This window comes from Panthera tigris, chromosome B2, assembly GCF_018350195.1.
Source record: "Panthera tigris isolate Pti1 chromosome B2, P.tigris_Pti1_mat1.1, whole genome shotgun sequence".
NCBI lineage: Eukaryota > Metazoa > Chordata > Mammalia > Carnivora > Felidae > Panthera > Panthera tigris.
In genome coordinates, this window is record NC_056664.1 from 60,004,741 (window position 1) to 60,017,313 (window position 12,573).

General features: G+C 31.5%; 1 long non-coding RNA gene across 1 annotated transcript; it reads right to left on the minus strand.

The window, feature by feature from the left end:
- Positions 1-7,851: 7,851 nt before the first annotated feature.
- On the minus strand, positions 7,852-11,440 carry LOC122238401. Its single transcript, XR_006217315.1, has 3 exons — positions 11,363-11,440; positions 8,887-8,954; positions 7,852-8,053 (listed from the first exon to the last, which is right to left on the minus strand). It is a non-coding gene; the product is annotated as an uncharacterized LOC122238401 (long non-coding RNA).
- Between the last annotated feature and the right edge of the window lie 1,133 nt (positions 11,441-12,573).

The following is a 12,573-nucleotide window of genomic DNA, read 5'->3' on the forward strand; positions in this document are numbered from 1 at the left end:
GGTCAAACCAGTTCAAGACAGAAGGAACTTTATTGATCTATATTAACTACTCCAACAACAGATGCAACCTCATATGCAGAAGAATGCAAAGCTTACATAATGGAATCAAGCCTCCGTCTCTCATTCTTCTCTGTTCCCCTACCTTTTCTGCTAGCTCTTCTCCTTTTCTCTCTCTTAGCTTTGCTTCCTTCTCTGTGTTGCCCTCACTTTCTCATAGTACATTTAGCCTTCTCCACTTGATCTTGAAACTTGAGTATAAAAAGTCCCAAATTTTACCCCTTTGGGCTTAGTAACCCCTAAGAAGTCCTTATATTATCAACATTATGTTGATTACAGGGATCAGTTTTGACTGGCCCTGTTTCATAACAGGTTCCCACTCTCCACTACACAGAGCAATTTACTCTGCAGAGTACTGCAGGTGTGCTTTCCAGAAATGGGGCATGAATCTACTTTCAAGCTTCTATGAATGTCATGCTAAAAAGAACGGACTGGTTCCTAAAGATAGTACACTACACATGCATAACTAACAAAAGGTCAATTAAGGTGAAGAATACATTTTCAAAAGGGGATAAATGGAAAATCTTAAGAAGCCATTTTTTTTTTTTTTTTTTTTTTTTTTTTTTTAAATTTTTTTCAACGTTTTTTATTTATTTTTGGACAGAGAGAGACAGAGCATGAACGGGGGAGGGGCAGAGAGAGAGGGAGACACAGAATCGGAAACAGGCTCCAGGCTCCGAGCCATCAGCCCAGAGCCTGACGCGGGGCTCGAACTCACGGACCGCGAGATCGTGACCTGGCTGAAGTCGGACGCTTAACCGACTGCGCCACCCAGGCGCCCCTTAAGAAGCCATTTTTAATCTCATTGATAATTGATGTAATACTAAGTGGGACAAAAAATTCTCATTGATATTTTCAATTTGCAGACATTTTTGTAACAGTAATAAAATGTAATGAAATGATTTAAGGGAAACTCTTAGGCTTTGCTTTATTTAACTTATTTTGGAAGTCAGTTTGTAATGTGTATGAAGACCCTTAAGTGTTCATTATTATAATTGAGCCATCTATTACTTCCATTAATATATCCAAAAGAAAAATCATAAATTTACAGAAGACTTATATACACTACTGTTCATTTAAGAATTATTTCTGTCTTAATAAATTATAAATCCTCTAAAAATTCAAACATAAATGGTTTTATATATGCACAAGTATGCTATACTTTAAGAACAAATTTACTGCAATTAGTTTTTCTAATAGATATTATAACTTCACAAAAATATAAATATCTGCTTAAATGGTGGATATAAGATATGTGGATATGAATCATAGAGCATTATCATTCTTAGATAATAGTAATAAACATACACCACAATCATAAATGGTAAAAGTGTATAACAATACAGAGAATAATATGATAACAATATAGAGAAATATAGGGAAAACATAAAGACCTATATTAGGAATGATATAGATATTGTATAACATGAATATAAAATGGTAGTATCAAGTAGTAGATAAAATATATACTAAAGTATTTATAAATCTCAATGATATTAGTAATTTAAATGCTATATATTTAAAAATTTAACACATCTATATATCATAGCATATGAAGAGTGTAAGAAAGTACACTTATAAGTAAAAATCTGTGAATATAGATGGAAAAAATTCCGATAACATATTATAAAATTAGTGTGAAAAATAACAACATAAAATATATGAGAAATAACAGCAAATGTAAGTTATCAGAGACAATATAACAAAAAGGACATATAAGCACTGGGGAGTCTAATAATCTAATATCTTAAATCTACCAGTTAAATGAACAAAACCAATTGGTCATTTGTAATATATTACAAAATGTGTTAAATAAAAACTTTGAATTTTCTCCTGATTTGAAAAATGATAGTTTTTAAAGAAAATTAGTAATTGAAGATATGTATTTAGCATGGTAAATATTATTTAAAATCAATCTGCATGGTCAAATTTAGTGTTGAACACCCAGAGGCAATCAGCATTAGACATAGTGACAATACAAATATCTTTTCTCTTAATGTTATTTCACAATTATATAGAAGTTCTGGATAATGCAAGAAGAAATATACTTGTGCATTATAAAATAATGGAAAGGAAGAGGCAGTTTTATCATTTTTGGTAATGACATGACATATTGACGCTAATAAGAAAGCTCAGTATAGTGGTTGGTTACAAAATAAATAAGTTATAATTAATTAATCAGTTATAATTAATTGTATTTCTATATGGTAATAATCATCAGCTAGAATTTTTAATGAAAAAAGGATCACAAAACAGCAAAATTATTATATATGAAAGAATTAAGAAAACAATATTGTTGAGGTACTTTAGAACACTATCTTTGTAATTAAGGTTGATGAGAAAACATCAAATAACATTCTGTGGAGCAAGTATGTCTAATTAAATTTTTTAAAAGAGGCATAATGATATGGGCATATCCCACCACTGACTGAACTTGGTCTCAGGCTTTACTAAAAAATAATAGCTTTGTTCTTTAGGATGCTGTTATAGATGGGTTATTTTTCAATTATTCATTTTACTTCTGCATGATATGGTATTTTTTTCAATTAATGTGTGTTCTGAGGAGAATTAAAGAAGATATTATAAACAAAATTAATCAAAAAACATACCTACAGGTGGGATTGCTGGATTATATGATATACTATTTTTCATTTTTTTTAAGAGTCTCCATACTGTTTTCCATGGTGAATGCACCAGTTTACATTCCCAGCAACAGTGTACAGGTTTCTTTCCCTTCACATTCTCACCAACAATTTTTATCTTTTTTTTTTTTTTTTGATAATAGCCATCCTAACAGGTGTGAGGTGATATCCCTGATGATTAGTGATCTTGAGCACTTTTTTTATGTTGATTTGGTTCCTTCATCCATTTTCTTTCAAAAAATTATTTGGCAAAACCATGTGAGCAAGTCACATAAGTTAAATGCCATTGGTTAAAACTCACAGGAAATTATTCACATCACTATAAAAAAATCATTTTGTAATTGCAATAAAATAAAGGTTTCAATGATCAAATCAGAAAAATTTAAAATATGTAGGCCTGCTTAATTCTGGAGATGACCACACATTAAACTTTATTGTATAATAATTACTGTATGAGATATTCTACTTTTAGGTATGTGTATTCATATTTAAAATAAGAATGTTTCATTAACTTTGATATCTTTGAGATAAAACCCTTTATGATTCCATTATGTGATTCAAAAGAATTATACATTATTGTCAAAGGTAGTGGGACTTCAACCTTACTTAAAAGCGTGAAAAAAAACATATAATTAAGAATGACATATAACCACAATGTTAATTATATTTGGGGTTTTTGTGGGTTATCACTTTTTTTCCTCCTTCCATTTTTTTTTATTTTTAGATTTTACATGGATTATGTGCTACTCATGTATATATTTGTAATAAAAATAAAAAGTAATCTTTGAAATATATTACTGGTTATATTTTGACAAGACTTGATTCATGAATAATTACAAAAAACAAAAAATAAAGAAAAATCCCTCATTCAAACATTACATAGATCATTATTTTGTTTTGAATTACTAAAGCAGAGGTTTTCAAAATGTGGTCAATTTGGTTATGTTTTTAAAGCATATGATATATATATATATATCACATATATGATATATATATATATATATATATCTCACATATATGATATAACACAAAAAGTTATTTCATTCACCAAAGAGGATATAAAACTACATGGGAAATACTGGATCGGTGCACATAGGCCCACAGGTATGGAGGAGTTCCACCATGTTTGAGGTAATTCAAACTCCTTATCTGTTTGGAGGAAGACATACTCCCTTGCCTAAGTAAACAAAAAAGAGAAGAGATGAGAATACTTTTAATACAATGAAAATCATCTGAAAAATATTCTTAATTTTCTGGCATTTTACTGCCTTGTATGAATCCATTTAATTATATACAAGCCATAACACATAATAGCTATGGTCAGCTAAGTCAATGATCGAAAGGTACCCATAAAATATTGTCCCCTTTATTGAAGTACAGTATAAAACATTAATTACAAGATGAAACTTAATTAATTAATATATATTTTGCATTTAAAATATGTTTATAATGAAAAATAATACAGAATGTTAATTATATTGAACCGGTATGAATTAAGGACACCTTGACTTTATATTATGTTATTTTATAATTATCTATTTATTCAATGAAAATTCATTTACCAGGTGTTTAGACTCTACTGTATTCTTCAATAATAAATGGTTTATGAATTAGCAAGAATAGCATAATTTGGAAGACTTAATATTAGAATATATTTTATTATTTTAATTTTTAAGGATTTATTAATATAGTTCCTACTAGACTTCAGAAACTTTACAAGGATATAAATAAGGTCCCTATTGTAAATAAAGTTGTGATGTAATAATTATAACTGTTTTAATAAAGAATCATAATAACTATTTGAATGAACATTGCTAAATATGATCAATTTTGTTTAATCTGAACCATATGTTGTATATATTAACCAATTCTTAAATGTATCTATGTATCTTTATCTGCCTATCACTTACCTATCAATATCTTCCATTAGTGTTTCTTAAGGAATAAAGATATAGATTTTTGTTTTAACCTGACATAATGATATAAGATAACTTGGTAGACTATTTCTTGTGCACAAACTTAATTTTTTATGTGACAATAAAGTATGAATAAAATATCTCTAGTAAGTGCCCTCTATAAAGCAGATAATAAAAGGCTAACCACATGTTGTGTTATTGTTAATAAAATTCAAAACATGTGCTTTAAAAGCACAGCATCTCTTTCCAAGCATGTTAGAAATACATTTCAGCAATATATTTGCATGTTATAGATCCATTATTTATGAATACATCATAAAATACATCTAAAAATACCAGCATATATGAGGCTCTTTATAAACATCACTATCTCAATGTGGTTAAATGTTTATTTTATTTTACTGAAGGGTAAATGGCATATATAATGCTTGACATCAAAATCTTTTCCTATCTTAGCCATGTGTAAGAGTAGGAGACTGGTAATATTACACTTTTATTTTTTAAATTTTTTTGGGGGGAGAGATACAACTGTCTTGAAAGTACATAAAATATGTTTAATTCTTTTGGTAGGTCTGAGTTTTGTTTGGGAACAGATTTTTGCAGCCAACTTTAAAACCTGTAAATGAAATGGAAATTTAAAAACTCCACACTGTTGCAGCCAAATTATAGAAGATATTGAATTCAAACCATAACTCTTATGAAAAGTGTAAGTGAAAACTATTTTGATGCTGTCTGAATATTAAAATCTGGCCAATGTTCTGCTATTGCTTCTTTTTTTTTTTATTACCATTAAATTCCAAGACTCTGACCCTGAATTTAATTTTCTTATCCAGTTTTTGTGTCTCTCCTCTACATTTCTTTATTTAGCTTTCTCCCTTCTCCTGCCATTTCTTACTTAAAAAAAAAAAATTACCTTTCTTCATCCTCTTTTTTTTAATTCAATCTTCTTCCATCTCCTTTCCTCAATCATTTACGTTAAACGAAATCCTCTAAATAAATAACATTTCTGTCTTCATTGGTGTTTTCCATGAAAGAGCAGTTGTACATGCTTTATTTTTCTCCCTGATTATTGTAGACCATGAGATCTCAACGGGGTCCACCAGTCTATGGGGAAACCCAAGGTTTTTGGCAGTTCTGCATACTCATTTCTCTCCCCATTTTCTGCTATGTAAGAAAGCACAGTGATTGTCAGTTTGCTCTGGAACAACATAAGTCTCATAAGTTTAAAGTGAAATTTCACTTCACCCACTATAGAACCTCTAGAAAAATATATCACAAACTCCTTTCCAGGGCACTACTTTAGTGTTCCGTACCTTTTCATTCTGTAGATGGCCTGCAAATTAATATAGGATGAATAGGTGGAGCAAGAGGATTTTTAGAGCAGTGAAAATATTCTGTATGATACTATGACAGTGGATAAATGCCCTCATAAAATTGTTCAATGTGGTTTGTGAGATCCAGCCTGCTTCAGGCTCCATGCTGTTAGTGCGGAGCCTGCTTGGGATTCTCTCTCTCTTTCCTTCTCTCTTTCTGCAAACCCCCTCTCAAAATAAATAAATAAATAAATAAATAAATAAATAAACAAACAAACAAACAAACAAACAAACAACTGTTTTAAAACAAATGGAATACTCTATAGCTGCTAGAACAATCAAGTAAATCTTCAGGAACTGATAAGAGAAAATGTTAAAGACTTCTTATTATGTGGAGATAACAAGATCCAGAGCCGCTTTCACTTGTATAATAAAGGGATGTGTGTATATTAATTGTACATGCACACACTTGCAACATAAATATACATAAACAAGTGATTTCTAGAATGGTAAGAATTACAATATTTGACTCAATGTGGGGGATGAAGGACTGGGGGATCAGCAGGAGGAAGATTTATCTGTCAGTCTATAATCATTATGTTGCTTATTTGTTTTATCATTTATTTAATCATATACATATATTCATTATTAATTTATTCTGAAATAAAATACATAGTGTTTGATTTTAAAATTAATATAAGCATATTTAGAAAATGTGGATAATATAATGCCTATACCTTTAGAAATATGTTGGTATAAAGCAGTCTGTATTTAATTATGATAGGATAATAAGAGAATAATAAAATGACAAGATTACTTGTAAATAAATTACTTGTATTTAAGGCAGGGAAAGGCCCATATAGCTTTTGCAAAGCTGCAGAGAACACATGCAAATGCATGTCAGGATGAACGCCAAAACTCCAAAGCCATGGGTGCCAACTTCATCTCATGGTAAATTGTTTCATCCCGCAAAACAACATGATCAGTCACATCAGGTTTGCCATTAATTTACACTGATTTTGTTTTACATATTTATAGATTTTAGTAAATTTGATTTGGTTCACTACTTTTTCATATGTTAAGCATTAGGAGTTGAATCCTAGTTTCATGCTTGTTCGGGCTATTTATTGATCTAACCAATTTAAATCAACATAGAAAATCTAAGTTATCTTCTCTTTCTAAAAGAGCATATCCATTTTTTTGCCAAAACAAAACAAAACAAAACAGAAGCAGAAATTAAAAAACAAACAAACAAAACCCAACAACTCCTGATTTGCAGAAAATTCTTTGAATGACGTGGCCTGAGTTTTCTGGGATGAGTGAGGTGCAACAAGTAAAACGGTAAATACTTTGTCATCATCTTATTCTTTGGAACTCCCAGCAACCTTTATAATGTGTCATGGTTCAATTATTTTCTCAGATTCTGCTTAAATTCCATACTTAATCCTGACTGCTTCATACTCAGCACAGAATCTTGTACTTCGCTGAGACTACTGAGACCAACAGACAAACCCTCTCTCTTCACTCTCCTTTCGCATTAAACAGATACCCCATCCCTTTCTTTTCCATAGTCATCGTACTTGTAAGCCTGTGATAGGATACAGTACTCAGGATGCTTGAGAGGGATGATAGTAATGACCCCTGAGTTCTGACAGTATAATTCTCAGTCAAATATTTTCTTCTCTCTCGCTTTGAAAAGCATCATGTTGGAAACATAATAGATCTTTATTTAGTGTGCGTTAAAATGAAGTAAAATTTGAATATTTGAGACATTATTCAAAGTTTTCTTTCTCATAATATTTATTTTAAGGAAAGAATATTATTACTGCTTGTTTTAGGAGCTATAACAAATTACCACAAATTTTGAAGTTTAAATTAACATCCATTTATTATCTCACAGTTCCATGAGTCACAGTTCTGGACATGGTATGACTTAGCTGGGTCCTTTATTCTGGATTTCACAAGACTAAAACCAAGATGTTAACAGGGCATTCCTTCCTGTAGACTCTGGAGATGAATCTCCTCCCAAGCTCATTCAGGTTAATGACCCGATTCAGTTTCTTGGCAATTGTAGGACTGAGGTCTCTGTTTTCTTCTAGGCTATCAGCCAGGCCAGCCTTTGAACCTAGAGAGGGCTCATATTATTTCTCATATTTTCCATGCGGCCTCCCTTTGAAACCTGTATGTTGATTCCCCTTCATGCTTTGAATCTCTAAGATTTCTCCTCCACTACATCTCTCCATTTGACTTTTCTGTCTTCTTTTGCTTTTAAGGATTCACGTGATTACATTTAGCTTCCCTGGATAACCCAGAACAATCTCCGAAATCTTAAGTTTATCTAGTTAGTTGCCTTAATTATATCTATAAAGTCCATTCACAGACTTAAGATTAGCATTTGACTGAATAACCAGAGAACAGAAATCTTGGAGGTATCTTTATAATTCCTCCTTCCACATTATTCTAACAATAATACCTACAAAGTATGTAACTATAAATTCCTCATAGACTAGACTAAAATAATCTGTTTATTCATTTAGTAAATAATATTGATCACCTATCCCGTGATAGGCACTGTGATTGGTATTGGTACTATAGCAATCATAATATAAATATATTCCCATTTTTACTAAAAGAATAAACTCAATTATAGTCTATCATTTAATAAGGAGATGAATATTGAACACATAATCACATTTTGTGAAATAAGAAAAAAAAATGGGAAAATGACCTAAGAGGGACCCAAAATAATTTTTACTAGATTGAGTTTCTAATGGATTCATTGACTTAATTCAGTCAATGGATGAATTTCTCTCTCTAAAACTCTTTAAACTTACTCAGTTCTCCTCCAGATGTTATGCAGCCTATCTCTCTCTTCACATCTTTGTTGATCACACAATAACTTCAACATGCTGAACTCTTTGTGATTATCTAAATAATGCAATCTTACTTCAAACTTACCAATTTTCTGAACTTTTCAGTTTTCATCATTCTTTCATTTTCTGTGTCCAACAGCTTCCTGCAGAGAGCTATGATATAGCACACAGCATTTCATAAAATATACTCTTCTGTAAGCCTTTCTCTACCAAAATATTGAGTTATTCCAAATTTAGCACTATATTTTATGTTGCTCTTAATCACTAGTCCAGAGTCTGGACTGATAAAAATGATCAATGAATTCTGAATTAAAAATAAAAAGAAAGATAGAAGAAATGGGGAACATGGAAGGAAAGAAAAATGGATGTAGGAAGGAAAGAAAGAAGGTGGAAAGAAATAAAAAAAAAAGTCAGATATACCACAGATTCTTTATCATCTTATCTTAGTATGTGCTTAGTTCCTACATAGCATATCTCACACATTTATTTGCAAGATATCATGCCTATATTTTGAAAATTATAACATTTGATACAATTTTACTGATAAATATCACAAATGAACACTATTTACTTCCATATATGTAAAATACTTTTAAGATTACTCTGCTATTACAAATGTCCATTTTAGAGGTACTAAAACCACTATTTATTAGCTAATATTAAGCATGTGATTTCCAGAACTTATTAAAAACTAAAGACGGACATTTTAATCCATTCTATTTTTTTCCTTTTCATTTAAACCAATGGAGCCTGTGTAGGACTCATGAAGTATTTCATTTTCCCCTCACACTGATAACTCTTTTTAGTTTTCTTTATTTTGATTGCATTGACTGATAATGAAATTGTTCTTTATATCCTTGTATTAGCTCTGGGCATTTTACCTAAGTATAATTTTAAAAAAAATTTCTAAAACAAAAAATTGTTACAGTATCATTGTCATCACTTAAAATGTCATTATTTCTAGCAATTTAAATAGCTATAAATTGTAGCCATTATCAAGTTTCATTTTTTAGATTTGTTCAGTTATATACAGATTGGTGGAACCATTACAGGCTGAGTGGAGTAAACAACTTGGAGGCAGAAGACATGTCTTTGACCTCTAGGGATCTGTTTCCATAGGATGCTGCTATTTGTGACAGTTTCTTGGACACTCTGCTTTCTGACTGATGAATCATAATCACCTCAGAACATCCAAATTTGCCTTCAAATACTGCTCTCTTTCACTTCCTTTTATTCTATTTCCAACATTGTTTTGTTATTAAAAAAATCAAAGGCAAAATTTGTGAATGAGATTGTCCACATCTATCATGTATGTTTTATGAAATAGAAAGTACAGACTGTTTTATGCCTCACTGGCAGGTTTGGGGATAGCACTGCACAGACAGTATTTCCCCTTATCCACAGGGGATACATTTCAAGACCCTCAGTGGATACCTGAAATTGAAGATAGTATTGAAACCTACATATACTGTGTTTTTTCCTATACATATATGATAGAGTTTAATTATAAGTTAGGCACAGCAAGGGATTAACAGCAATAACCAATAATAAAATAGAACAATCAAAACAATATACTGTAATAAAAATTATGTGAATGTGGTCTCTCTCAAAATATCTTATTGTGCTGTACTCACTTTTCTTCTTGGGATAAAATGAGATGATAAAATGCCTACGTGATGAGATGAAGTGAGGTGAATGACAGAGGCATTGGGACAATGTGTTAGGCTACTATTGACCACTCGATGATATGTTAGAAGGATGATATTATGCTTCTGGACTGCAATCGACCATGGGTAACTGAAACCATGTAAAGCAAAACTACAGATAAGGGAGGACTACTGTGTATCATGGAGACACGACTTAAACCAACCATCACATACATCTGTGAGAGACCCTATATCTCCTCTTGTCTGCTTGGACTACAGTTAATAAAGCTTATATGTAGAACTAAGTTCCTTTACACCTGAGTAAGTCAAAACTAGTGTAAGTGTGAAGGGTAAGAAAGAAGATTATTCTATAGAAAATAGGAAAGAAGTCTCTAAAGATGAAGATATTCAGTTTTGCTTACTCTGTGTAGAACAATCAGTAATTCCATCTCTTCATGTATTTTATTTTTTCACATCTAGTACTTCCATATTGAAGTCATTTTCCTCATTCAGTGGCAGTTAATTATCATGCACATTCCTTGGTTCTACTATTATTTTTGGAAAAACGTTCCATTTTCTAACGGAAAAAGCACTTAAAATGTTTTTAAAATTTTTCTCCACTGTTGATTTTTTGATAGTTTCAAGCCAGTGGATATAACAAGAAATGAGTCAACATCTGACTCACTAAAAAAATATCCCTAACATCAATTCTCTATTTCTTTACAATTATATTTGGTAGAGCAACGTAAACTTGGCTTGAATATTCTTAGCTCTGACATCTTCATTCTGTCTTTCTTGCCCAATCCATAGTACCCACTTCACTCTACTTCACATCAAACCCAACTCCTAATTACATTTCAGATAAAATTATACAGCTCTCACAAAATGCTAATTAAAATAGTAAATTAAACCAACATTTCATCTAGGATAGAAGAATGGATGTGGAGACCTCTCACTGGGAACTCTACAAATTTAAAGCTGGATAGTGACAACTCTCAGCCCATCCATATAGCTAAGTAGGGATTGGTTCTATGAAGAAACAGAGCCTAGGTGATTATTATGGAGAAAATAGAACACCATGATGAGAATGAAGGTTCTGAACATTCAAAGCTATTACCACGCTTATAGTGCAAGCCGCAAATTTAATTCCAAGAGCCACTGTTATTTCAGGACCTCACAGTAAATTTTAGAAACCTGCCCAAATTTGAAGGCAGTTGAGGTGTAATTAGAATGGTAAGACTAAAAAGGAAAGCTTCCCTGAGGCTAAACCTGGACCCTGCTAGTGCCAAACCCCTAATGGAATTAAAGTCTTCCTCTGTGGTAGCCCCTCTGGTCAGAGAGACATATACGTGCAGAGAAAATAACATGGAGCAGGTGACAAGGATTCTGGCAGTAGAGGCAAAGTACAGTTTATAAAAACCAGGTGTGAAGCATGTGAGAAATAGGCACTTGGAGAAATTGAAGAGCCATGGGATTTTTGTGGATTTATGCAGCAGTGCTGTGCTGCGTGAGGATTGTTTAACATTGCTTGTTTCCCTGACTATTTCTAAAGCTGTATTTTCCTCTATTGAGTCTGGCATATTTCAGAATTTAGAGCCATACAACAGAAGGATTACTTTTTGAGAGGGGTAAGCAGATTGGATCTTAATCCTATGAAAAAATATATATGGCAAAATTATATAGCAAACTATTAAATTGATTTTGTCTTCATTGAAATTCTCTTTTTACTGATTAATCAGAAAGCCAGGTTTTGTGATACCTTGTCTCAGGTAATAGCATCAAGAGTGGCAAGATAAAACAACAGGAAGTTTCTGATACTTGCTGAATTTTGTAAAACCCTAAATTATATAAAGAGGGAATTCTTAATTGGGGACCCATAGATGAGAACTTAGGGGTTCTGTAAATGTAAAACATTAAAACCTTTTTCATTTTTTTCCCGATTAGCCCCAACTACAATTTAGCATTTTTTTCAATTATTAATGTGAAAACAAATCTCAACAGTACTAACAGTTACCTGGGACCTTGTTACCAATAAAAATTATATATATTTTGTATCGTGTCATACTTGTTACATATATGTCAAAATAATTTTGATGGTTATTGCTGCTTCAAAATCATTGTAATAA